This window comes from Enhydra lutris, unplaced genomic scaffold (assembly GCF_002288905.1).
Source record: "Enhydra lutris kenyoni isolate GAN:26980312 unplaced genomic scaffold, ASM228890v2 scaffoldscaffold30, whole genome shotgun sequence".
Taxonomy (NCBI): Eukaryota; Metazoa; Chordata; class Mammalia; order Carnivora; family Mustelidae; genus Enhydra; species Enhydra lutris.
Window position 1 is genome coordinate 2,449,959 of NW_019154114.1, and position 26,973 is coordinate 2,476,931.

Sequence of the window (26,973 nt, forward strand, 5' to 3'; positions counted from 1 at the left end):
ACAGTTTTCTAGCTAATTAATTTTGCTTTCAGTTATTCAACATTCAAGAGGCCTTTTTAATGTTTCTAAATGTGTATACATTATAGCATGTATCAGAACACATTGAAATTACCAATTTAATTATATCCTTCTCCTCCAGACTATTAGGACTTTGAAGGTAAGGACTATGATAGCTTTACCTCTGTGTGCCTGGTGCCTACCACCGTGGCTATTACATGGTAGACATTTTGTTGGATACATGGATGTTGCTAAAGTAACTATAGCACAAATGTGTGCGTGTCTGTACATATATGCACATATATTTATACATCCATGCACCGATATTACCACCCACTGCGTGTCCCTCCAGCAAATCTCCCCAGAACATGCAAGGCAGTCTATTACTGTCATCTGTAGTGCAATTAAGTAATACACACATTCACAGAGCTCCTACAGAGCAGAGCTGTGGTGTGAGTCCCCCATCTGCCTTACTCCCAGCTATTTCCAGTCTGCCGTATTTCTTCTCAGTGTGATGTCATAGCGAGGCTCAAGACCAAATCACAAGTAATGGGTTGAACACAAAGATGTCTCTAGGGGCACCTGGGTGGCTCAGTGGTTTAAGCCTCTGCCTTCGGCTGAGGTCATGATCTCAGGGTCCTGGGATTGAGCCACACATCGGGCTCTCTGCTTGGCAGGGAGCCTGCTTCCCCCTTCTCTCTCAGCCTGCCTCTCTGCCTACTTGTGATCTCTGTCTGTCAAAAAAAAAAAAAAAAAAGGAAAGAAAAGAAAGATGTCTCCAAATACAGAGAATAGATGAGATATAGCAAGATGGGGCGGGCCAACCATAGCCTCACGCTGTTCAGAGAAATAGTGTAGTTTACATTCCTTCACACTCATACTTTCTGAGAACTGAACTACACCATCTAAAATAACTTCTGGCTTCAAAAAGATTATACCCACTGTGCATGGTGATCAGCTTTATGTGTAGACTTGATTATCTGATCGTCCCGTTATACCAACACTAATTAGGATATTTTGTAGATGTCACTAAAGTCTATAATCCAGTTTACTTTAAGTAAATATTATTCTGGATAGTCTGGGTGGGCCTGACTCAACCAGCTGAAAACCCTTCCGAGCAGAAGTGAATTTACTCTAACAAAGAGGAAGGTCCACCTGTGGACAGCAACTTACGGCTCCCATCCTCAGGCTCCCGTCTGTCCTTCCCGCCCACCTGTCCTGTGGACCTCCGATGCGCCTTGCCAACCCTCGCAATGGTTTGAGCCAGTTCACCTTCCAATAAATTTCCTAATACACGTGTATCCTCCTCGTTCTGTTACCCTCAGTGCATACTGACTGATAGACGATGTGTACATCGGAATTTACAGATAGGAAACTCCAGACAACTTCATACTCCGGGGAACGGAAGAGGTTCAGCAATCTCCTGATAGTGGCGGGGAATGCATTGGAACTCCCCTGAATGACCGTCTTCTTACTTCTGTCCAAAGGTCAAATTTCAGCTGGTTCAATAACAAGAACACAATGCCTTCCAGTTTGCACATTTTTTTACAAGTTCTTGGAAAAAGTAATTCATAGTATTTTATTACAAAGCCATTGTTGCAGAAGATCATATCGATGCTATCTCTGTAAAGCCTCTTTTCATTAATGCCTTTATCTGGTTGTCCTACACAAAAAGCATCTTAGTTATAGAGAGAAGTATGTGTCAGTTTTCAAATTACGATTTTTGCGCTGGAGAAGTGATATTAGGCAACAGAATATACTGGTGTAAAGAGGAAGGTTCTGGTTTCTTGGGTTCTTAAGTGAATGACTCTGGACGGATTGGTTTCTATGAGCCTCAGTTTCCTCAACTGTGAAAGAAAGATATAATCTACCATACAAGTTTCTATGAATGGTGCTTCCTACGGCCCTTCAAAAATTAATCTTTCAGATGGATCTCCATTCTCTAGGGCAGGGCTTCTGAATGTCAGCACTAATGGGCCAGATAGTTATTTGTTCGGGGCAGGGCGTGCTGCTCTGTGTATTCTTCTAGGATGTTTAGCCACATCCGTGGCCTCTCTCACTAGATACCAGTAGCACACCCCTACCCCGCGGTGACAACCAAAGATGCCTCAGATCTTGACAAATGCTCCCTGGTGGAAAAAATCATCCCAGGCTAATAACCCCTGCTCTCTAGGGGTATAAATATTACTATTATGTTTTTTGCTTTTGCTTTTTAAATTTTTCTTAAATATTTAAATAAAAAATAGGTATAGAAGAGCATAGTTCTGTGTATTTTTACTAAGGGACCATGACCGTGTTATCAGCCCTAAAACAAGGAACAAAACACTGAGAGCTCCCCCTGCCTTCCACAGGAAGCCCCTGACAGCTCTCCTTCTTAACTACTGGGGACTTTCAGTCGGTGAAATCGAGGCATAAATTTTAAATCGTAAGAGCAAATTCAGAATATGAGTCTGTATACTCATTTCTTATGTGATTTTTCCCATGTAACGAAGCTGTGCTAGAATAATAATCTAACCAGAAATCATCACGAGGTAGCAGGTGAGCCACCCAAACTCCAAGGAGGATTGTTTGGAATATTGGTAGAAGAATGGCAACCCTTATGGTTTTTTCCTTCCAACCTGAAAACTCAGCTTGTCTGACTCAATGGAGAAAAGAAATTTTGTCAAAAGAGATCAAATGTAGAAGAGACGGCCAGGAGATGGGGCAAAGCAGCCGCTGGAAGAACCAACCTGGCCAATGCGGTATCTTCAGAGAATCTGAGAAATGCAATGCATCCCCAGGTGCCATGACATTCTTCTTGTTATGCCTAAGTTCCCTGGACATGAGGCACTGGCAGACAAACATACCAGAGCTGACATATCCTCAGATGTTCTGTAAGACAACTTTGGTCATCCAGTTACACAAAATACTGAAGTCCTTTTCGGATAGCAAGAAAATATCGAGGCAGCAGGCCAGAATGACACTCCCTCTCTGGATAGATAACAGTCATGCTGTTGGACATTTACTAAATTGCCCTCATTCAGCTGGGAGCGGCTGGAAAATGGGCACTCAGTCTTTTCATTTTTACTATCCCCTAGAGCATCTCCTTTGGGCATAGGCTAAGGTAGGTGCCTAACGCATATCAGTTGAGAAAAGAAATTTGTGTAATAGAAAGTGCACCTCACTAGGAGTTAAAAGTGTTGATGCCCTATTCTTGATGCCACTATCATTATGTCATGCGATTTTAGGGGTAATCCTTAAATCTCTTTAATATCAGCACCTAAATTTCTTTAAAAATATAAAATGAATATCAAATATAAATTAATCAAATGCCCCTCAAGGTCACTTTGAAAGCTTTGATTCTAAAGGATGTATTGAGCAGAATTCCCAACATAACAGAAATGCCTTGTAACCATCTATTTTCTCATTCACTCATTTATACGTTCAGTAACTTACTCTTTTACTCAACCATCCTTGGGTACCGTGAATTGCGAGATGGTATCCTGGTTTAGGCTTCATGGAATCCACAGCTGCTGAGAACCAACACATAGACAGCTGTACCAAAATGAACCCTAAACTGCAAGATGACATGTGTCTCTTCTCCCAGAGAGAAGAAAGGGCACAAATGCTGACATACGTGGACTAAAACACAGTAAAGGTTTAGGGAGGCCAAATACCGTTTCATTGATCTATTCATCTGTCCATCTATCCAATAACAATTCTGAGCTTCTATGTGTTAAAGGGGTTTTGTGTTCTGTCCCAACCCCACTGTCAGCCACAAGGATGAACACATGGCCCAAGTTGGGTCCTTACGAGTATTCACAGGAGAGAGAAAATGGCCTCAGAAATAGGCATGGGGCTCAAGGCAGTCTCAGTCCTTCCTTGGAATTTTCTGATGTGGAGACAGAGGGACAGCTCTTTCCTGCTTCTGCAAACCTCAAGTATAAGCATGTTCTGAGACCACCGGTGGTCGTCATATCATTGTTTTTATCACGTGGGAAAACCTCTCAGTAGCAACAGAGTCTGAGACTAAGACTCAAAGAGAAGCAGAGATAAGGAGATGAAGAGATCAGCATGTGGAAACGTAGGACAGATTTCTCAGGACTGTGAAGCCCTGTATCTAGTCCAGCCAGAAGCTAGACCTCTCATGAACTTCCCAATTACACAGCCCAAAACTTCTTTCTCTCAAACTCTTCTGGGCTAGATTTCTGTAACCTGTAGCCACTGCAACCTGTTATGTGCCAAATATTAAAGAAGCCGTAAGTGTTGGGGCTAAAGGAGGTCGGGGGGCTCTGATCAAAGGCAGGAAGCAAGGAGGAAAAGAGAAGGATGAAAGAAATGACAAAGGATGAAACCAGGACAATAGCAAAATCAGAAAAATGTCCATATTGTGAGAGGAGTCAGAAAACAGATCAATAGTAATTGGCCATAGACAAGACGTGAGGTCTCAGAAATGAGGCCCCTTAAGACTTATGTTTGTATTTTCATTTGCCTCTGCTTGGCTACCTTGGTGGATAACGTTGATATCACTGGAATGTGGAACACAGGGAAATGATCATATTTAAAAGTTTGCTAAGTTAAGTTCGGAATGGGGCCTGGGGATTCACCAGCGTTAGGACAGGTGAAGCTAAGAAGTCTGTGAATCATCTCAGTGAAAAAGCGTGACAGAAGAGAAGATGTCTGGAATAAAATACTAAAGAAAAAAGCATCAGAATCTCCAATATTTGACAGAAAAAGCTGAGATGGGTGTCCAACTGAGGTAACTCAGAAAAAAAGTTTCTCTTTTTCTGAGACAGAGAAGCATCTTAAGAAAAACTAAGAGACTGAATCTGGGGGCGGTTGAAGTGAGAGGACAACCAGAGGAACCTCCCGCCAGACTGGCATTTATCGGGAGATCCCAGATGGGTAGACAAATTGCTATGTTTAACGACCCCTGAGAAAAGTCCTTCCACGGACAGCCTATATCTCCTATCAATGGATTTAATGTAAATATCTCTTCCTGAGATGGATGTTTTGTCACTTTTTTTTGTTTGTTTTTGGGTCACAAGTGAGAATCTGATCACTTTCCCCTGCAAAGCATCCATCAGATGTGTGTGGGCTATATTCTATTAGGCATCATCCCCAAGCTTCTATCCATTAACCAAAGGAATTATGTTCTAATAATTTTATCTATTCCAACCATTTATGTATACAAGCTTGTTCTACACATTCACTGATTTCTCAGAACCTCCGAGAGATGCACACTACTTTCCTAATACATTCTCACTAAGGAGGACTTTCCCTGGAATAAAGAGACCTGGGTGTGAACAAGCAGGTGCCATGATATAGAGGACCAGATTCTGCTCTTGGAAGAGTCCTGAACTCACCTGTGATGCTAGTCAAGGTCCTTTCCCTCTTTGGGGCTCACTTTCAATTTTAGGGGATCCAACTCTCAGGATAGTTATTGGGATTTCCTGTCATCACTTACAAAACGTGTCAGCCATGATATTAATACCTTGTCTTCTTTTTTCCCTCCCCCATCTCTCCCTTCCTTGTCATTTTTTTTTTTTTTAGATTTTATTTATTTATTTGACACAGAGAGACACACAGAGAGAGGGAACACAAGCAAGGGGAGTGGGAGAGGGAGAAGCAGACTTCCCCCTGAGCAGGAAGCCCAATGTGGGCCTCTATCCCAGGACCCTTGGATCATGACCTGAACCAAGGACAGCCGCCTAACGACTGAGCCACCCAGGTGCCCTCTTCCTTGTCATTTTTATTCTTTTTTCTTTTTCCTTCTTCTTTCTTCCCTTCCTAGTCATCACTTTGTAGGCCCCAATAATGGTAAATATCTTCACAATCATCTTCCCCATTTGTACCAGCGGTCCTCCGCTGGGATGGCCAGAGACAGTGACTATCATTCTCAAATGTCAGTTACTTCCTAACACATCACATTGTCATGTGTAAAAGACTTTTTACTTCATCAGTAAAAGATCACACTTACCACTACTGAAAAATAGTTTGTTCATTTGTTTATATTTTATTTTCTACTCCCTCAAACTAAATTATAAGGTCTGTAAGAGTGGAAGCTGTCTACCGTGGCCACCCTTCTATCTCCAGCCTAATTAATTTATCAGTGTCCCATGCATATTTGCTTAGTGAATGGAGGGACAACACATTTTTAGTGTTATGTATTTTGCTTCAGGGCCATCTCTACTCACAGGTGTCCTACATCTGAAAGTCAGGTTGCCAGATCTGAAGCTTATGTCCATGTTAGCTCACTCGGACCTTTGAAAGTCATGAATATCTCTGATTGTTGATAAGAATGACCCTGTTCTGGTCATCCCCTTTCTATGGGTCCTTCGGTTAGATCCAGCTTTGGGAGATTCAGAAAAGCTGCAATGAACCCAAGAAGGTGGTTCCTGGGGGCACCTGGGTGGCTCAGTGGGTTAAAGCCTCTGCCTTCGGCTCAGGTCATGATCCCGGGGTCCTGGGATAGAGCCCCGCATCGGGCTCTCTGCTCTGCGGGGAGCCTGCTTCCTCCTCTCTCTCTGCCTGCCTCTCTGCCAACTTGTGATCTCTGTCAAATAAATAAATAAAATCTTTAAAAAAAAAAAAAAAGAAGAAGAAGGTGGTTCCTGCTGCTGTGGTTTAGAAGGTCCTGAGACTGGAGCACAGTGGTGCCCCAATGGGTGGCTCAGTCAGTGAGGCATCCCACTCTTGGTTTCGGCTCAGCTCACGATCTTGGGGCCCTGGAATCGAGCCCTGCACTGGGCTCTGTGCTCAGCTCAGAGGTGGCTGCAGAGTCTCTCTTTCTCCCTCTGCCCTTCCTTCTCCCCTCTCTCCAAAATAAGTAAGTCTTTTAAAAACATCGTTCGTTGTATAAATCGTCCTTAGAAAAATCATGACTTGCAGTATCTATACAGTATCTAACTAGGGGCATGTGGCTACTGAGAACTTGAAAGGTGCCTCGTCCCCAACTGAGATGTGTTACTCATACACACATACAGGATTTCAAAGACTTCGTATAAAGAAAGAATGAGAAATAGCACATTAATAATTTTATATTGATTGCATGTCATAATATTTTGGATATATTGGCTTAAATAAACTGTGTCATTCACGTTGTCACCTATTTCCTTTTTACTTTTTTAACTGGACTACGAGAAAAGTTAAAATTACAGATATGGCTCACAGCTAAGGCTTGTGTCCCATGTCTCAAGGACATTTGCTTGAAGAGCTATCCTCCTGGAATTTCAATTATAAACATGTAAAAACTTAAAAACAAAGGATTTGTTGGAGAAAATTGAGTTCTTAACATCTTCACAGTTACGCAAATATGATTCATCCTGGGAAAGAGACCACTATTTATGTCAATTTCTTTAAAAGGAAAGCATGAAATCTTCACAAGTGATGGAAAACTAGTTTTCATCAAATCTAGGGGAGGCCTGGGGCACCTGAGTGGCTCAGTCCATTGAGCGTCTGTCTGACTCCTGATTTTGGCTCAGGTCATGGTCTCTAGGTTGTGGGATTGAGCCAGCCTCAGGCTCTGATCAGCTTGTCCCTCTCCCTCTGCTCCCCTCCTTCCCCCTGCTCATGCATTCTCTCTCTTTCTAAAATAAATAAATCTTAAAAAAAAAAAAAAAAAAAAAGGCGGGGAGAGGTTTTGGTGTGGAAGAGAGAAACAATAGAGAAACAATAGCTTAATAAACTTGAGTGGAAGGAACAGAGCGGAACAAATGCGTGGAGCCACTGAACTTGGATACAAAGTCCACGCTGTCACTCCTGGCTCTATAACCAGGGTAAGATGTGCAAACTCACTGCACCTTCGCTTCCTCTCTGCAGAGCAGAAATAAAAATACACGTCTCACTCACAGGGTTGTCGCTGACATTTATCGAGTACTCACTTGGCTTTGCACATGTCCTTGTCATGCCAGTGGTGCCGATAAGGAAACTGAAGCAAAAAGAACTCAGAGAGACGCCCGGCCACAGTGCTCAAAACCGGTGGCGGTGGAATCTGAAAGCTTTTAGTCTGAACCCCTTCAGCTCTTGAACTTTTAATCATGCAGATCAGGTTTCACTGCTGTCATGAGACCTGAGTGAGACAGTGAATTTTTATAAAGGGATTTTTAAAAATATTTATTTATTTCTTTCGGAGAGAGAGAGAGAGAGCGAGCAAGTGAGCAAGTTGGGGGAGGGGCAGAGGAAGAGGGACAATCTCTAGCAGATGCCCCACTGAGCGCGGAACAGGCCTTGAGACTCAATCCCAAGACCCTGAGATCATGCCCAGAGCTGAAGTCAAGAGTCAGCTGCTTACCTGACTGAGCCTCCCAGCCGCCCCTGAGATAGTGAATTTAAAGCACACGCCAAAGCCACGGGAAACATCCACGTCTATTGTTGAAAGGCACAAAAGAGCGCTGACAGGATATAGTGTTCAAGGCACTCTGTGCCTCCTCAGCTCCAAAGAAAGACCCAAACAGGTGAATAGAAACCTAAATGGACTTGGGAAACTCGGACGTATTGGTAGAATCCTGGAGCCCGGAAGAATTGTTGAGTGTTCTGGGGAAATATATTCAAAATTCCCCTACGAAATGTGAAGTCAAAAGGATTCTGGCCTCATAGATAACTAAAAGGCTTAAAATCAGTTCCTACAGGCTCCGCCGTATATGGAATCGCTTCTATGTTTTCTTCCCAGTGCTTCCTCACACTCTGTTGGATTTCTGGGCCCACCTATGTGGACCTAGCCTCAAGTCACATTATCTTTCATTTAAGGTAAAGCATAAATTTCATAGAGATTGAACTATTTACATAAAGCACTTTTGGGGGGGTGCCTGGGTGGCTTAGTGGGTTGAGCCTCTGCCTTCGGCTCAGGTCATGATCTCAGGGTCCTGTGATCGAGCCCCGCATGGGCTCTCTGCGCAGTGGGAGCCTGCTTCCACATCTCTCTCTGCCTACTTGTGATCTCTCACTTTCAAATAAATAAATAAAATCTTAAAAAAAAAAAAAGCATTTTTGGTCTGGTTTTGGTTTTGTAAGGAGCCCCGCAGGGCACTGGGAATGAGACAGAGCCAAGAGCCAAGTCATTGTGAAGATTAGGGAATATTCCTAACCAGCTGAGCCTTGGCGAGGAATGTTTCCTAGGAGTTTCCCAAGGGGAGTACCTGGGTCCAGCCAGCCAGATGACCTCCATCTACGCATCCCCACAACACAAGGTCACTTCACAGAGTAATAGTCACATCTCAGTAACTATCCAACCTGGCACCTCTGTAATAGGCTTGATTATTTTTGACAAACTCATTTCTTGTCCAATTTGACATGAAAATTAAAGTTGTATTAGCACAATGCATGCCACGTGAATGGCATCCTGAATGCTCTCCTGTAGCAAACCCAACTGAGCCTCGAAAAGAGACTCAACAATACATGTAAAGTTAGTTTCCAAAATAGCTCTGTTTTGCATCCAAATCAGCCGTGCGGGGGAAGGCACACTCCGTGGGCCAAGCTGATACCATCAATGTACCTTGCTCGGAAGGAAACCATCTTCAGAGAAAATGTTAATCAAATCATTTCCCATGCAAATGTAAAAGTAGGGGAAACAATACTGGAGATAGTATCAATATTTTCAACATTCAGCAAAGACAGGCAATCCTTGAAGAGTGATGCTATTTCCATGAATTTAATCAATTCACATTCTTATCCACAAAGCTTTTCTTATTTGCCTTTGTTTTTACAACCACTAATTTAAATGAGTCAGGGGACAGGTTTTGGAGGCTCTTGGCCAGAACGGAGAAATAAGTCCTGAGTTCCCAACAGCCTATCATCAATTTGGTTTTCATTGTCCAAGTAAAAATCTGAACCCCAGGAGCTGGGTTAAGAAGAGAATAATACATGTATTCTCTGGGTCAAGCTGGGTAGAGAGAGTTGTTTTTTGTTTTTTGTTTTTTGTTTTTTTTTCCATTTCCTTACTTTTAAGACAGAACACAGTTGTTCTTCCAGATCTCTCCCATGGGGAGGCAATTTTCCATTCTAACCCTCTTTTTTTTACCATAGAGATAACTTGAGTCTGGACAGGGAAGCTAGTTTCCATCTCTTGGTCTCACAGTGATTTGGTTAAAAAAGAAGGAATGGGTAAAGGATAGATCAACAGGATATAGAAATGAAACTACTCCCAGCATATTAGAGAAGATAAAGAAATACCAAGCACAAAGTCCCCACGGCCTTTGTCTCTCTGAACAAGACATTGTCATGTTAGTATCTGCAATTTCATTTGTTCTTAAGTTCTAGCTTAGACTAACAAACTTACAGCCTCTTATATTCTGGTGTAGGTAATTCTTTTATCTCTCAGAAGCCCGGGTCCTTATTCATATGCATCAGTACAGATACAATGTGACTCTCTTCTCTCACCTTTTCCATACATTGTACCAGGTCATGGTGTCACATGACAGGAAGTGGAGAGTGCCCACTGACGGACGAAGACTGGCTTTATGGGCTTTCTCTCAACAGCCCCTAGAATCACCCCTGTAAATCCTGGGTGCAAAATAATTGTTTCAAAATGACACTACTGGGGCATCTTCATCTATGTCAGGACTGGAAAGGAACCAAAATTTCAAAAGAAAACATGGATTTTAGAAGCATAACTTGTTTTCAGTGTAACCCATCTTTTCAAGTATTTAAGTTGTATGAGCCCATGACAGAAAACATAACACTCTGTGTCATCTTCAAATCATCCCTGGATAGGGAGAAAGCCAAGCACCCATCAATCCTATTAGAAGAGCCACAGGAAAAGCTTTCTAGATCTTTCAGTCCTGAGTTCAAATCCTTTGCAACAATTTATCTGTGTGATCTCCTGTTTATGAGCTTGGGAAGATGCGATGAGGTAAGCCCTAGAAGGTCAAGGGCAGGGCACTCTGTATGCACGTCACCAAGTATCCATCCCCACTCCTCATCAACGATCAGTAGCAAGTCTCATGAACCTCTCAAAGTCTCTTACCTCTGTGTCCCTACAACAGAGCCATGGAGAACATGGAATATCTGTTCAAATCCCTGCTTGTCCACTTATAAACCGCACAACACTGGGGAAAGTTGCTTAACTATCCTGAGTCTTGGTTTCTATGTTTTATAAATGAGCATAATTATAGCTTCCGCCTCCCTGAGGTTGTAGTGAGGACAGACTGAGGTAATTCACGGGGATTGCTGCGCAGGATGTGCATACAGTGTTGTGCTCAGTGCACAACAGCGATTGTGAGAATGCTGTCCCACCCTAGTCCCTAGTCCCTGCTTCATCATCTCCGCTGTAACCCCCATCCTGCTGGCCTCCCTCTTTAGGGTCTCTGTTCCTTCTATCAGTAATTCTCCATGCTGTTCCAGAAATCATTTAATAATGCATTCAACACATCACTCCCCTACTCCATAACCCTTCAAAGTTTCCCTAGGGGCTAGGGATTGAAGTCCAAAGCCCTGAATTCGGCATTCAGTGTACTCCACAGAGTCCTGAAGTTACTACCCCGCAGGCAGACTCTGTCTGCTATCACTTGCAGGCATACTGTGCTTGGGCAAACCTGGTCTGTGCTCTCACCTCCTGGTGTTTCTGTTCACATGGCTTTCTCTAGAATGCTGAGATTTGACAGTCAAAAAGCACCTTGCCAAAGGATTTGTGGAAGATTTGAGAGTCAGACCGTTTTAGAGCTGGAAAGGACCCCAAAGGCCACTTTACAGATGAGGAAACTGAGGTTAATTGGCTTGCCCAAGGTCCGTAGCTATCCATCAGCAACGTCAGGATGGCACTAAGCTAGTCGGCCTGGAGGGAGAGAATCACCTGGCAACCTATTAGGGGAAATTTGTCAGCAATTGGCAGCAAACTTGGGGACAGGCGATCCTTCTCCGTTCATGAGAAATACAATGTTACACAGCCAATAAGAAAAGGACACAAGGCATGACTCTCTAAGTGAAAACTGGGTGCCTCTCTGGCTTGGAATGCAAGGCTTGACAGCAGCGGGGCTGGTGGGGAGAAGGCAGCTGAAATAATTCCATGGGACCCATCCCTCACGTCAAAGACACAGCCTCTTTGGCGGCATTAGTCTCCTGACTAATGCTCCCAAATGCACTGCTGAGATTTGCTGAAGTTGAAGATTCTTTGCGATGTTTGCTGGAGGAGCAGCGATGAATAAAACACAAGAATCACCCATGCATTATTTCGAAGGCAAGTGTGCCCAGCTTTAACTGCTACATTGCAACTTCTACTCTAAGATAATAATACTAGTAGTGACACTTCATTTATATACTGCTTCTTAGGTTCCCAAGAATAATAGAACAATGAAAACTGTATCTTACACCGCAGCCGTGTCCATATATGAAGTAGGTAGGGGAGCAAGCCGGTTCAAGAACAGTCTCCTGACACTGCTGGGGTGCTTTAGGTCAAAAGGTTAAGAATTGGAATTGTTTGCAGAAATAACCTCTGATTTTTCAGCTTGGGTTTGGATTTCAAATACAGTTTTGCTGCTATTGTCAATAAAATATTTTATAAAACCTTTAAATATGTGCTTAAATATTTAAAACCTTAAAATATGCATGCTTTAATAGCAAATAGAAAGTTGATACCTACTAACACAGGTGCCCACCCAGCTTCACCTGTTCGGTTAGGCATCTGTGGTTTGTGGTCTGGATTGGTGTCCATGGTGACCAGTCAGGGAGCATCACATGGAAATTGAAATGCATGGCTCCAAGAGTCCCAGGCAGCTTGGTGATAACAGAGTCAGGTGTGGCAAGAGGTTCATCAGCCACAAAATCAAAGTCATTCTGTGTCTCACCACCTGGCCCATTAGATCTGAAATTCTGAGCTTGCCCCGAAGGCTTCCCTCCCTGAAAGGTGATGCTGACTTCTTTTTCTTTTTTGTTTTTTAAAAAATTTATTTATTTGAGAGAGAGAGAGAGAGACAGAGACAGAGACAGAGACAGAGACAGAGACAGAGAGCAGGAGCAGGGAGGAGAGGGAGAAATAGACTCCCTGCTGAGCAGGGAGCCTGATAACTTTGGGGCTGGGTCCCAGGATCCTGGGATCCTAAGCTGAGCCGAAGACAGACACTTAATGGACTGAGCCACCCAGATGGGGTGACGCTGATTTCTTACAAAGGTAGGTGAGGAAAGTTGTCCTGGGATGGTATGACGCAAACTGCAGAGACAGCTATACCTGTGTGACCTTCCGCCCCAAAGCGTCCAGCTACAAACACTGACTACTGCCATGTGATCATTGTCTCCTTGGGTCAACACAGAGGCCATGCTGCCAGGACAGCGTGGGAGCTGTCCCCTCCAGAAGCTAGGATAGGACTTAGGGAGACTAGCCCATTTTTATGGGGGGCATCTTTGACACTCCCGTGAATGCTTGGAGAGTTTCTATGTTTTCCTTCCTGCCTTCTCCAAGATGTTTGGCTCTGAATTTCGCATACACCTCACTACCTGGCTGCCACTGGGTTGGGGAACCAATTTGGATTCTTGTCCCTGTATCTGGCCTTAGCTTCCTCTGGATAATATTTTTTGGGAATTTAGCACTGCCTCCTTGGCCAGCATCCATGGGCCACTTGCCCACACAACCTGCCCCATCCCTTCCAACAGATCATTGGCCATCCACATGACTAGCTGTTGTGCTGTCTGCCACAGCTTCCCACAGAAATCCCACCATCTACTAAGCTATATCAGTAGGCTTCAGCCTAGGTCCTGAAATTTTGCCTACTTCTTGCCCAAATTAAACTATTCAATGTTTAATAAAGGCTCCCTCTGTACTACCCTCACACCCTAGCATCTAATTATCAACATTCTCTTCAGCATTCAAAAGGAGCTCAAAAGCCAGATACCCCACTCAGTACTGCAGTGGGTAAGATTTCTCACAATAGTCTTGCAAAATAAGCAGGGAAATGAAGCCTTTCGGGTTTCTTAGTTCAGTGCAATAGAAACAGACTTAGGGTAGCACAATTCTTCTGGGAAGACTAGAGAAGCAGGCTCGGAAAATGGAGAGGGATGCCAAGAGCCTGGGACAGCCAGATCACAGAGACACTCCCATGGAACAGGTGGGTGAGGACACCACAGCTGTCTCTCCTGGACACGGGCCGTTACAGCTTTGCTCTATCACCCCAGTGGCAGAGAAATCAGAGGCTGGTACAAACACAGCCACAAGGCTCAGAGTGAGTGCTTCTTGCCAGTGGTTTTGCATCTGTATGCATTACATCTGAATCCAGACGTAAAACACACGGGAAAGTTAGTGCTGAGTCTGTGTTCTAGTTTCCAGGAGGGCCAGGGAAGCCACTCTGGTCCTTCAAGCCTCTGGAGCAGAAGGAGGGTTCTTCTCTCTACGGAGAATCTTACTGTGAGCTGTTCTCCAGACACAGGAGGGGGTCCCACTGCTCTGTAGCCGAGCAAACATCAAGCAAACCAGATGACAGATACGCACAACCAGGAACGACTAACATGTAGAATAGTGTATTCTAGGCTGTTGAATCACTGAAAAGGAAGTGTCTTGTTTAATAAGATCCTGTCCCTGCTCCTTTTCTGGTTATTTTTACCGCTGTGGTTGTTTTGTTTTTACCAAGCGAGGTTGGTAACTAAGTAAAGCAACTCATAGAACTGAGGCACCAGTGACAGCAATCGCGTTCTGTGCACTGGTTTAAGCACGTGTATGTATTAATAGTGTTTGCTACCAGAGCCCCCGTATAAGGTAGCTATTACTAACCCAGTGTTTGGATGGGGAAGCGGAGGAATGGCTAAAATGATTTGCACAGCTAAGAAGTGACAAGGCTAGCGTTTGCAGCAGGGCAGTCTGACTCCGGATCCCGTGCTAACAACGGCGGATGGTGCCTGTCATGTCTTAGGTGGACAGGGACAGGTGGGGAAATGTGACTTAACAGCAGCACACAAGGAAAAACAAATAAACAAACAAATTATGGAGCGTAAGTCCTCTGGGTGATGTGACTGGCAATAAAAGCTAATGTGATGTAGCCTCGGGCTACAATAAAAGAAGCGTGGGGAAAGGAGGGTATAGTCTAGTGTTTAGCTGCCTGGAATTTTGTCTTCAGTCCTTCCCTCCGCGGAGGGCTGAAGCAAACATGAGTAAGGTGTTCACGCTGGAGATGTGAAGACCGGGGAGAAGGCATCCTGGAAGACAGTAAATACTGGGTAACGAATGTGGAAGAACTCCATCCATTCTGCATGGCATCAAAGGCTTGTATCAAAGAATGTGACCTCTGGAGAGACAGTTTGGCTCCATTAAAGGAAGTCTTTCTAATAGGAAAGTTCTCCATGCCTAGATGATTTGCACTAGGGGTGATGCACCCTGTATCACTAAGGATGACCCACCATCATCAGTACATGGTAGCCACAAATGCTTTCCTTCCCCAGACCACCCTTGATCACTGCACTGCTTGGGACTCATCAGCCCCGTGGCCCCATTCATTTGTACTTCCTTTGCTGCACTTAATGTTTGCAGCCTTGAACGTAATTTGTTCTGTACCACTGGTATAGCAGCTCCTGGAGGGAAGGCCTCAGGACTATTTCCATGTGCCCAGCCCAGAGCTTTTCATTAAAGTAGGTGACAAAGAAATGGGTTTGGAACCAAGTTTAAGCCACACCCTGCCAGTGAGCCCTGTGAACGCTTGCCAGAGGTGGCAAGATAAGATACCACTCTACTTTGTTATCGAGGCAAACATGGGATAGAGATAGTAATGATAGTGACTACAAGGTAGGACAGACCTGAAGGCCAAGGTCAAATGGCACAGTTTTCAAAATATTATCAAATGACATTGGATTGGTTGACCATGACTTCCAAACAGAGTCACAGAAAGTCCCATTTATAGCCGTCATAACTTAACTGCCTAATGACATAACAGGTTATATCTTTCTGTGGATGGATGGATAGATAGATAGACAGATAGACAGGCAGATAGATAATGGACCTAGTGATAGGTTTAAATAAAAATCAGACTACCAGTAAACCTACTCTAAAAAAAAAAGGGATGTCTGGGTGGCTCAGTGGGTTAGGCCGCTGCCTTCGGCTCAGGTCATGATCCCAGACTCCTGGGATCGAGTCCCGCATCGGGCTCCTTGCTCAGCAGGGAGCCTGCCCCCCTCTCCGCCTCTGCCTGCCTCTCTGCCTGCTTGTGTGCTTTCTCTCTCTCTCTTTCTGACACATAAATAAATAAATAAAATCTTTAAAAAAAAAAATTGCATGTAGACACTGCTAAGAGACTGAGTTAAGAGCCAAGATTGCCCAGTTCTTGCTTTATCTGCCCTAAATGAACATGTGATCTTAGGCAAGTCGTGGGTCCTCTCTGGGTCCCTGGACCCTCATCTCTAACTGAAGGTTGACCGGAATAGCTGATAAATCCAATGACGTCACACATCTGATTCCTACTTGGTAAAGTAAAATGTCTACTCCTCACTCGGGAAGTAGTAGGTCCAAGTTCTCTGTCACCTATTTTTTTTTTTTAAAGATTTTATTTATTTATTTGACAGAGCAAGATCACAAGTAGGCAGAGAGGCAGGCAGAGAGAGAGAGAAGGAAGCAGGCTCCATGCCACGCAGACAGCCCGATGCGGGACTCGATCTCAGGACCCTGGGATCATGACCTGAGCCGAAGGCAGAGGCTTAACCCACTGAGCCACCCAGGTGCCCACTCTGTCACCTATTTTAATGAAAGGCTCTGGGCCTATGTTTTTCAATTACTTTGCGGAACGCTGGGAATTCAGGGTTTTTTCAAGTTTTTGTTTTGTTTTGTTTTGTTTTTCTTTGTAAGAGCCTAGCAATAATCTTACCCGTTCAGAGAGTCACTATGGGTAAGTCTCATATTATACAGAATGTTCTTAGCCCAGTGCCTGAAACTAGCTAAATGCGCAATAAACGCTAGATTTTAAATATTATCTGATACTGATTTTCAAATATTTGCAGGGCTGTCAGGAGGAGGAAATAGTGATGGAGAGCAGGGGCAAAGAGTAACTACTGGGAGAAAGTTACAAAAGAGGGGTATTTCACGTCCTCCTGTGATGGGGAGTTTTAATGAACCGAGTTAATAGTCATGGCTAGCGTGATGGGTTCCCTAAGAGATAGTTAGCAGGCTGTCGTCAGCTCATGTACGAAGCTGCAGGATTAATGACGAACCAGAAAACATGCAGAAAGAATAGTTAGACCAGAAGATCCCAGAAGCTCCTTTCGTAGATAGGGGCACGGGGTCTGAGCAGTCAGCTCAGCTCTCGCTCCAGCTGTTTTTCTCTAGAAATCTAGGGGAGCCCCAGCTTGTGCACACAGCAGAAAGCTTCTAGGCATGTGCATTCAGAACATACTGGGAAACCCAGCTTTCCTTCCCCAAGCCCCAGGAGCTTAGACAAGGGACCAGAACCCTCCCAAGAGTCAGTTTTCCCATTTGCACAACAGAGATGCTCATACCCTCCCCACAGAGTGAGTGCATAGAGTAAATGAGGTCTCAGGTACAGACCTGGCACATGGTAGGAAATCAACAAGTTGGCTCTTCTCCCTTCCGTTTTCGAGGCAAACACAGGGAGATATTTCCTTTCCTTGCAAGGGATACCCAGGAGGGATTTGGGGCCTGGGGTAGAAACACATGACACAAGAAGGCTGCAGATGGGACACAGCAGGACAACCCGGAAGGTCCAGGAGCCTTGGAAAGCCCAGGCTGATGGTGCCACTAAGTGTGAAAACAGTTGGAAAACCATTAAGGGCTGGGGCAGGGCCAGGGGCAATGGATGGGGGTTTCTGTCATTTTCAAGGCTGTACCAAATCACTGTGCTTTCGCCTGGACCTGAGGAAGACCACAGGCAGGCAAGGGCTTCTAAAGCCGGAGTCTCTTCATCAGTCAGAATGGTCACTGCTCAACCCCCTTAAATTCCCAAACTACTTTAACCTGAAAAACAAATAGGAATATGCTTGAAATGGAGACGATTTATCATGGGGCTAATTATCATTTAAGCTAGTCTGGAATAGTAATGAGCTCCTTTTAAATGAAAGCAGACGCTGTGATGAATATCTCAACATCACACTCTTAGCAAACTTTCCCAGTAAGATATTACTTCAGGGCAACTTATCAGGCAACCCGTATGTAAAATGAACAGAGAGAAAATGCAAAGGTAGGAGAAGGAGGCAGGCACTTTTCAAAAGCCATAATTATCTCTAAAATCTCAACTGCCTCTTGAATATTTTAAATGGAAGAGGGATGGATCACTTAAACTTCTGAAATAATTCAAAAAGAGGGAGGCACTAATAAACAATTCATCCCTAATTGGGAGAGGCCTCAATGTAAAGGGAATGCTCAGTGTAGGATTTTGCGGTAGTAATTATAAGGAAGAACTGCTACCTGCCACCATTAGTCTCTAAAAACAAATCCCAGGTCTGAGAGGATGAAAAGGACTGAGTGTTTGGTGAGGTTTTATCATGAACCAGGCACCGCGCTCCATTCTTTCTTTATCGTCACAACAATTCTAGGACATGAGTCTTATTACGGTTTCCATTGCAACAGATGAGGCGTCTGAGTCTTAGAAATGTTATGTTCCTTAATCCCGGTCATGTAATCTCTAAGCCCTGGAGCTGGAGCCAAGAAGGATCCAAGGACTGGGCACGGCTGGAATTAGGGTGAGTCAGGTGAGGCACCGTCCTTGGGCACGAAATGTAAGGGCTTGCCAAAAAACTCAGTAACCAAAATGAATAATATTGTAATGCGCTATTTTAAAAATCATGTTGAATGGAGAAAGTCCGTGATGATGAACAAAATATCAAAATGCTAACCAAAGACAAGATCTTATTCTGCTGTTGCACACGCTCCTCACCCTCATGTCTTGCTGTCTGAGTCGCTGGTCCAAGCCTCAGGCTCGGGGATGACGGAAATAGCCTGAGTGTTCAGGATGTGATCACAGGTGACACGTTTCCAGAGATCCATGCTGGGAATGGTTTACACAGCACTATATCCAATACGCCTGCCCATGCTGGCATCCATGCTGGTTCTTACACAGAATAAACACCACCACGGTGGCAGGGACGCAACTCCAAATTCTCACTGTTAGCACTCACCGATGGAGCCTAATGATGGCTGAAAAGAGATCTCATGCATCTAAAACTAAAACCAGGGAGCAGCCTCCATCGCCCCCCTGTTGCTATGTTAGGTAATCATCATAGTGTGGAAGACATCACACCCAAAGCCAGTATCTTCCAGAAATTCCTGCAAATTCTTAATGAGCGAAATCATGCTAGTGCAGAGGACCACATCATGTGGATTTCTGGCAAGGAAGGGGATTCGTGGAGGAAGTGAATGAAGGTTTTTCTTCACTTGCAAAAACCAGAAAAATTCAAGAAAAATTCACAGGGTACTGTGAGGAGTTCTCAGGGCCAGAAAGTAATAGAATTTAAGACCCTGGCCACTGTTCACTGTGGCCTGTAAACCTGTTTATGCCAGCTTTCTGGATTCAGGACCTCACATGGGTCTCAATGAGTGGAGATAAAGGGATGGGGACAGCAGTCTTTGCCCTACCATCAGCAACAGCACCATTAGCCTCTCTCACACTTTCCCCCCCTTCCCTTACCTCTTCTCCTCCTTTCCCTCTCATCCTGCTATCTCACTTAATATCCTGGCGTACCAGTTTCTCTGCCTGAGCCAAAACTTTAACCTGACAGACCAGAGAACAGTGATATATCTCAATAAGAATTCTGGAACTCTGCAACGGTCTGAGGACTAATTAAACCAAATAACAGTGAAATTTTGCCTCCAGTTCTAACAAACATGCATTATTCACAAGCACTTACAATTTAAAAGCACTTTCTTTTCTTTTTTTTTTCAGTTAAATAAACTGTCCAGTGGTGAGTGAGCATTGGTTTACAAAACACTTTGTCTTACTTTCCACTGAGTTACTTAATACTCCTTCCCATAATCCATTTCATTGATTCCTTCTTCATCAACGGCCCTTGCATTCCAACACACTCAGAGCTGCAAGGAACTGCACTGCTGACTCACCAGGGAGGCAATTGTATTCAGTTAAAAAAAAATACAAACAAGAATCCACTTAAGACAGTACTTATTTTTTTAATAGAGCTTTCCTCTTAATTATAATATAGCGCTAGTGGTTCTTTTTTTTACATTATTCTTCTGAACTTTCATAATGACACTATCAAACAGTAACAAATATAAATTCGTGCAGCCTGAAATACGCAATTTAATCATAAGCAGTAATTTCCATATCACTGAGCGGGAAAAAAAAAGTCAAATGATTAAACTCTAGTGCATGAGGACCAATCTTGAATTAAATTTTACTCTCTGCTAAATTTATGTTTTTTTTTTTTTTTTTACAGCAATATCAAGAATGGTTTAAAGGTAAGAGTAAAACATTTACGGTTATATTAAAACCCCATGCCCCAAAGTGTTTACCAAAGATCAAAATGCTATTCTTTTTTTTTTTTTTTTTTTGCAAATTAGAAATGTCTTGCAGACTCTTCAAAACCTCTTGAAAGAACAGGTAATGATACCACAGCAATCTCACTAATATTTCTCTTCTTTATTCATTCACTTCCCCCTCAGAGTCTCAAATGATGCTCTTTCTGGCAGGGAGGGAAAAAAAAAGCCAGAAAATCCTCCCAGATCACAGCCTCAGTGAGAGCTGACCTAGTGTATCATTCAGCCCAGCCCTCCCCCCACCCCTTTCCTCCTCATCTCCTGCTCTGAGAATCTCAAGTTAGGAGATTTTCCAACTTTCTAGTAAACTCCAAGGTGGGAAGGAGAGGCTGGAGGTAACAGATTCACCAACTAGAAAGATGTTAATCCTGACAAACTGCTCAGGCGGTAGCCTGAACCATAGCTAGATTGAATTCGGTCTCTCCTGAGAGGGCCAGACAAGGCTGGTGGTAACAAAACCGCTTTTCATGGTGCCCTCAAAAGCAGATGGGCCCCATGCAGAAAGTTGGAGAAGGGCGCCATTGCCCTCTAGTGGCCAGAAGTGCAATCTTCCGCGAAGGAGCCCATTTCCAGAGATGCACAAGGCTCTCAATGTCAGGGTAAAATTATAGCAGAAAGATGTCTAATTATCCTCCTCGAGTGTTTTCTTTAGTCCTTCCTGTCCATAGAAGAGGCTGTGGATGGCTATCACAGTAATCCTGATGGACTCCTCATGGATTCTTAGTACTACTGGTGTGCCAGAATTTGTCCAACTTTCTCCAGCTTTACTTTTTTTTTTTTCCTTTTTAACATACCTGTTGACGTCTCTCCCCTAGCCCACACAGACCAAAGATCTTTACATATTCTAGGAGCAATAACGTTGGATTGGAAAGGTTGACAACCCAAATGCTTGGAAGATCTAGAATGGGGGGCTCCTGACGAACTAGGTAACTTTTTCTGAAACAATGACCAATTTCATAAGAGGGAGGAAAAAAATATATACCAACCACATTTCAATCCCTTAAATCATTGGCTGGTGAATTTACACAGTGCTCAGATTTTCTAGGAAAAAGACTGAGGAATTCAGTCATTCTGCAAACTTAACAGTTTAAGAGAAAATGTTTGCTACCTACTTTCAAAGTCCATAGACCAGTGTTTTATCATTATTGATAAGATATGTCTATGATCAAAGTGAAAAAGACCAATGTTGAAAATAAACAAACAAATGGTTATACTTCTTGAACATTTGCCTACATAAATGTATTGAAAATGGAGGAAAATTAAAATCAGACCTGCAGATCTCCTTTAGATGTTTCTGAAAATAGATCTGAATATCACAGATCAAAGTTTATGTGAACTGTCAACTTCATAAGTCACAGACATTCACAGGCAAATTCCGAGACACACTAAGCTCATGGGAGTGTAGTTCTGGCATTGTAAATCAAGCTTTGAGGTCAAAGTCATGGCGTTTCCCATACGAGGGTCCCCAAAACCAGAATCTTTACAAGGCAGCCATGTAATTCTATTCAAAGAGGAAGAAAAACCATGAATTATGAAGACAAGTCCATTAAAGGAGCATGAAATTGATCTGTATTCCCCCAAATCATGGCATGGGTCTCCAAACCTGCCCCCCCCTCCTCTCACAAATAAACAAACAAATATACACATCCACTGCCACCACTGCAAAAATAGAGCTGTGACTTTTTTTTTTTAATTTTCAAATTAACAAAAGATTGCATCTTAATTGAAAGTAGAATTTAGGTTTCTAGTAATTTTACTGTCTGGTGTTCTGATAAGAATGCTGAACATAATGGAAGTTCTGAAGTGTTATCAAGATGGTCCACTGCTTCAATTAGAACTATTTTAAAATCCTATCCTTTCTAGCAAGCAATAAGCCCAGTTTGAGTAAATCTACATGTTTGGGCCTCAACTCATGATCCAGTTTTGTTCCCTTCATTCTCCCTCCCTATTCCCCACTCCAGGGGTGTGTGTGTGGGGGGGGAATCCCTTTTTTTAAACAATGTAATAAAATGGCCAGCTTATGCAGACTCTGAAATTACAACGAAAATGATAGTAATAATTGTTATTAACCATAAAGCCTGGCTGCAACACATTTTTAAGGCATTAATTTGCAATGTTTCAAAAGTAAGATGTAAAGATAATTCCCACTCAAGCAAATTTTCCTGGCCTCTCAGATGCCCTTCCCTAGTCTGTACTTAAAATCTACTCACATTTCTTTGTACTCGGCAGGATTTCAGTTTTGCACGGAGGTTTGATTTCCAGGGCCCACGGGCCAACTCTAAAACTTGGAATCAGAGTTTAGGAGTAAGGAACTTTAGTGACCAGGAGCTTCAGGATCTGTCTAGTATGGACCACAACTCTGTCCCTTTGTTTTGCAACTTTTATTCCTTCCTTCTGCTAGAAGGAGACCAGGCTCCCTGCAGCTAGGGTTGGGGTGCGACTACTTCTGTATTCTGGTGTCTGCATCTCGAGTATATAGGAAAAATAATTCCGGGATTAATGAAATGAAGGTCAGCCCCTTCTCTTCTCCTCTCCCATGGTGTCAGGCTCCAGCACTCGGAGCCCAGCCTGGCAAATGCGCTGATGCGATGCTGGTTGATCCTCGCCCCTGAGACCACGTCTACAGTCCCATCCCCCGGAAAGCCAGACACCCCGCAAAACCATCGATGTCTGCTGCAAGCCCAAGTGATAAAGAATTGATCCATCCTCTTGCCAGATTAATTATCGCGTCTTCCCTCTGATTAAAAGGAAAACTTACTCCCCGCTTCATATTAACCTGGTAAGAAAGATCCGAAGAGGAAAACAAGGCAAGATTTCAGAACCACCCGAACAAGATTTCTTTTGGCGGAAACACGAGGGAAGACTTTAGACAGATCTATACCCCAACAGCAGGGTTTCAGGAACAACCCTCCACCCCCATCCCTTAGGGACAATCCGTCGTCATGCAGGGATGGCATTATTAAATAATTAAAAGATGCAATTTCTTAATAGCAGTGCGATGGCCCATGAAATTCCTGCTGCATTATCAGCAAAAGCAACAGGGCTTTTTCTAGCATCTAGAAAACCTCTCACCGGGGAAAGGGAGGCGTGTTGTGCACCCCCCCCAACCCCCAACACACACACACACCCTCCCGCCCAAGCGAAAGCAGGGCCTTGGCGAGAAAAGGATAAGGAAGCGTGACCGGGGGGCCCTCCCCGACCCCACTTTCTGTGGGGACTGTTTTCTTCACATAGCGAAGCGGGCCCTCCTTACAGCTCTGCCGGGCTCGAGCGGGGAAAGGGCGCTCTCCTCGCCGCCCTTCCCGTCCTGCCGGCTAGCGTTCCGGGCAAAGCTAAGGGAGGAGGGCCGTGCGTGCGGGGAGCGGGAGAGGCTTGGCGCGCTCCGGGAGGAGGCGCAGGCTTAGGGCACGGCTTGGTTCGCAAAGTTAACGTTGACCCTAGCAGGCTTCGCAAGCCCCAGGCCAGCCGAGTCCGAGTCTGAGCCGCGCGCGGACCTCCCGTTGGGTTGACCGGAGGTAACAGGCGGTCCCCGGAGCTCCCGAGCAGACTCCGGCCGGAGAGCTGGAGCGCGCACCGCAGTCGGCCGCCTCTCAGCCGTAGTCAGCGGACCCAAAGATCGCCTATTAAAGTGCGGGGCCACAGCCGATCCGAGCCGGGTGCTTCCCGTTTTCCCCCGGCTGTCGCGCAAGGAGGGCTGAGCCCGGGGAGCGCTCGGCGGGGACCGGGAGGAAGGGGTAGGAACCCTGCAGAGAGCGCGGTCACGTCGCCGCTTTCGGAAAGAGGTGCAGCGCGGGCCGGCGGGCCGGCTCCGCGCCGGGGGCGACTTTCCCCAGAGACCCGACCGCGGGCAGCCGGCGCGCCCGGAGCGCAGCTCTGCAGCCTCTGCCCCAGCCCGGCGCAAAGCCCCTCTCCCGCGGCCTCCGCGCAGACCCCAGAGGAGGCCGAAGCGGGGGAGAGGATGGAGCGCACATCTGGCGCCCCTGCTCTCCGCGCCGCCCGCGCCCACAGCTGGCTCCCTTCTCCCTTTTTGATTTTTAAACAAATCTTCCTACCTCCGCCCCCCTCCCGTTTCTGCGTTGCATTAGTGAAATCTTCTCCAGTCAGACCTCCTTCCCCCCACCCCCAGACATGCTCATCCAGAGACACCCCCCCCCCCAAAAGAAGCCCCATTCAGTCGAAAGGAAGGGACTGGCGGCGAGCCTCACCTGGGGCCCTGGAGGGTGGGCGCCAGCTCCGGGCCGTCGGTCCCTGGCACAAAACGAGCGCAGCGGTGTCCACCCCGGCCCCAGTCCGGGTCCCATTCACAAGTCGGCGGCGGCTGCGAGCGGCCCCCGCGGCATCTGCTCGCGACGCTCCCCTCGGCTGGCGGCGGCCGCGGAATGAGCCGCCGAGCGCGCTAGTGGCAGGAATGAGAAACCGGGGGGAGGTGGCGGGCGGGGTGGGGGGGGGGGCGGAGGAGGAGGGAGGCCGCTGCTGGGAGGGAAGGAAAGGGCGGGGGGCGGAGAGGAGCCGAGGCCGCGAGACGCGGCAAGCTGGGCCTGGAGGAGGCTGCGGGGGCCGACCCCGTCCGCACCCCTCCCCCCGGGGGCCCCACGGATGCCGACCCCTGGATTCGTGGCCGGCCCCGGGTCGCTGCACTCTGGCTCCCTTGGGGCTCAGACAGAGTCTGGAGCGACTGAAGTTGGGCTCCAGGGACGCACAGCCAATCAGGGAGGGCGGCGGAGGAAAACCGGGGAGGGGTTGGGAGCCCCTTTTTCCTCCTTCGCCCAAATCCGCTCCAGCTGGCCAGGCTGGGCCCTTGCCCGGGAGGCCTGGATGGTGGGTTGGAAGAAAGCATCGCCCAAGCGGGGGAGGCAATCGGGAATTGTCTTTCCTCACTCTAGCACCCCACCTTCCGAAAATCCCTCCACGTCGGCGGCTTTTGCCCTGTGCCTCCCCCATTTCTCGCAAACTCTGCTCGGGGCACGGGTAGGGAAACCTGGGGAGGGAGACTTCGGACTTGGGAAGAGCCACGTCTCTCTGTTCTCTCGGTCCCCCCACCCCCGCCTTGTGCGGAGTGGGGCGCAGGGAACGTTTCGCCAGAGCCGGTCTCGCTCCCGCCACCCACCCCCGAGGTTGCCAGGGCCCCCGCCTCAGGCAGGTACCAGCGGCCCCCGCAGGCAGCGTCACTTGTTGCTTCAGGGCCCCCTCACCGCACACCCACCACGACTCTGCGGGAAGTGCGGCTCTGGGGGCGAGAGGGCCTGAGGGTGCTGGGCCCGCATCCTCCCCCGGTCCTCTCTTTTATCCCTCGAGAAGGACCCGTCAGAGGGAGGGAGCCCCGGGCCTCTTCCTGCCCTCGCGGAGTCGCGGGAAGAAAAGGCAGCCGGGGTCAAGGCCTCGGAATCACGCCGGGGACTGGGCGGGACGCTCGTGGTACCCGAAGCGGCGGGGGCACCCACACACTCCGCGGGCCTGGTGGTGGAGGGGAGCGCCTGTGACCCGGTGGGATCCCTGGCTGGAACAAGTTTCCAGGGTGTGGGGGTGGCGGAAAAAGAAAAGGCGGAAGGACAATGAAGAAGGAAAGGGAAAACGGCGGAAAGGAATTTCCAGGAGGGACCGGGATTAGGATGGGGAACTGGTGGAGAGGTGACGGGCCGGCGTAGGGCAGGGTAAGCAAGGCGCGGAGGGAGAGCGCGGCGACGGGCGTGAAGCCGAGGAGTTAACGGAAAACGGGGAAGAGTAAGAAAGACTCGGACGGTCCCCGAAAGGGGAAGGCAGCGGAACGCCGGGCGAGGCGGAGGGGCGACCGAAGCCCGCCCTGCGTCGGAATGGGCAGTCTAAAGGCCGCGGCCACAGCGAGGGCTGCGAGCGCTCGAGGCTCGGTGGGTTTGCTCGGCTCCGGGCAGCGTGCGCGGGGAAGGCGGGCGGGGCCGGCTCTCCGGGCACGCCGCCCCTCCCCCTCGCGCGCCCGCCGTCGTCCCGGCGTCCGGGATCCCCCCGCCCTGCCAGCGCGCGTCCGGCGCCCGCCGTGTGGCTGTGGCCTTTAGGCTGCTCGTTCCTCCGCTGGGGGAGGGGGCTCTAGCTTTGCACTTTTGCACCTTTGCTTCTCTGCTCCCCTCAACCCTTAGACCCCAGAGGCCTCAAGGTGACAGGCCTCTGGACACTGGACACCGCGCTCCGCCGCCGCCCTCACACCAGGTGCGAGCGACTGGCGAGGCCAAGGAGGCCCAGCGCTTCCGCGGAGCGCGCGGGTGAGTCGCACGTGGTACCAGCCTCCGCCGCCTCCTCAGGCTGGACCCTGACCTGAGTCCTTCCGCACTCTAGCTTCCTCTCAGCCCCTTTGGTGATGTAGTTTCATCTGCCATTCCCGGGTGCCCTAAGCCCTAAAACTTTACAGTGAGTCCTAGGCCGTCGCCGCGGGTCCCCTCGCTCCGGCGGGGCCTAGCGACGGTGGTGGGGTCCTCGCACCGCTCCGCCTCGCTGATCGGAATGAAGTTACCCCGGAGAGAAGTTGTGCTCTCCTTCAGAGCTGCCTGGATTTTGCGCTTGTTCCACTACTATTGTCAGGATTTTCTCATCGTTTCCGCGTGGGCGTAAAAGGGACCGCGAAA

General features: G+C 46.8%; 1 protein-coding gene across 1 annotated transcript in view; it reads right to left on the reverse strand.

Moving 5' to 3' along the window:
* LOC111152935 (cadherin 11) overlaps positions 1-24,744 on the reverse strand; it is a 147,550-nt gene extending 122,806 nt beyond the window's left edge. The window contains exon 1 of the mRNA XM_022511679.1: positions 24,586-24,744. The gene's annotated coding sequence lies outside the window, so the exon portion shown is untranslated. The remainder of the gene's footprint in view (positions 1-24,585) is intronic.
* Between the last annotated feature and the right edge of the window lie 2,229 nt (positions 24,745-26,973).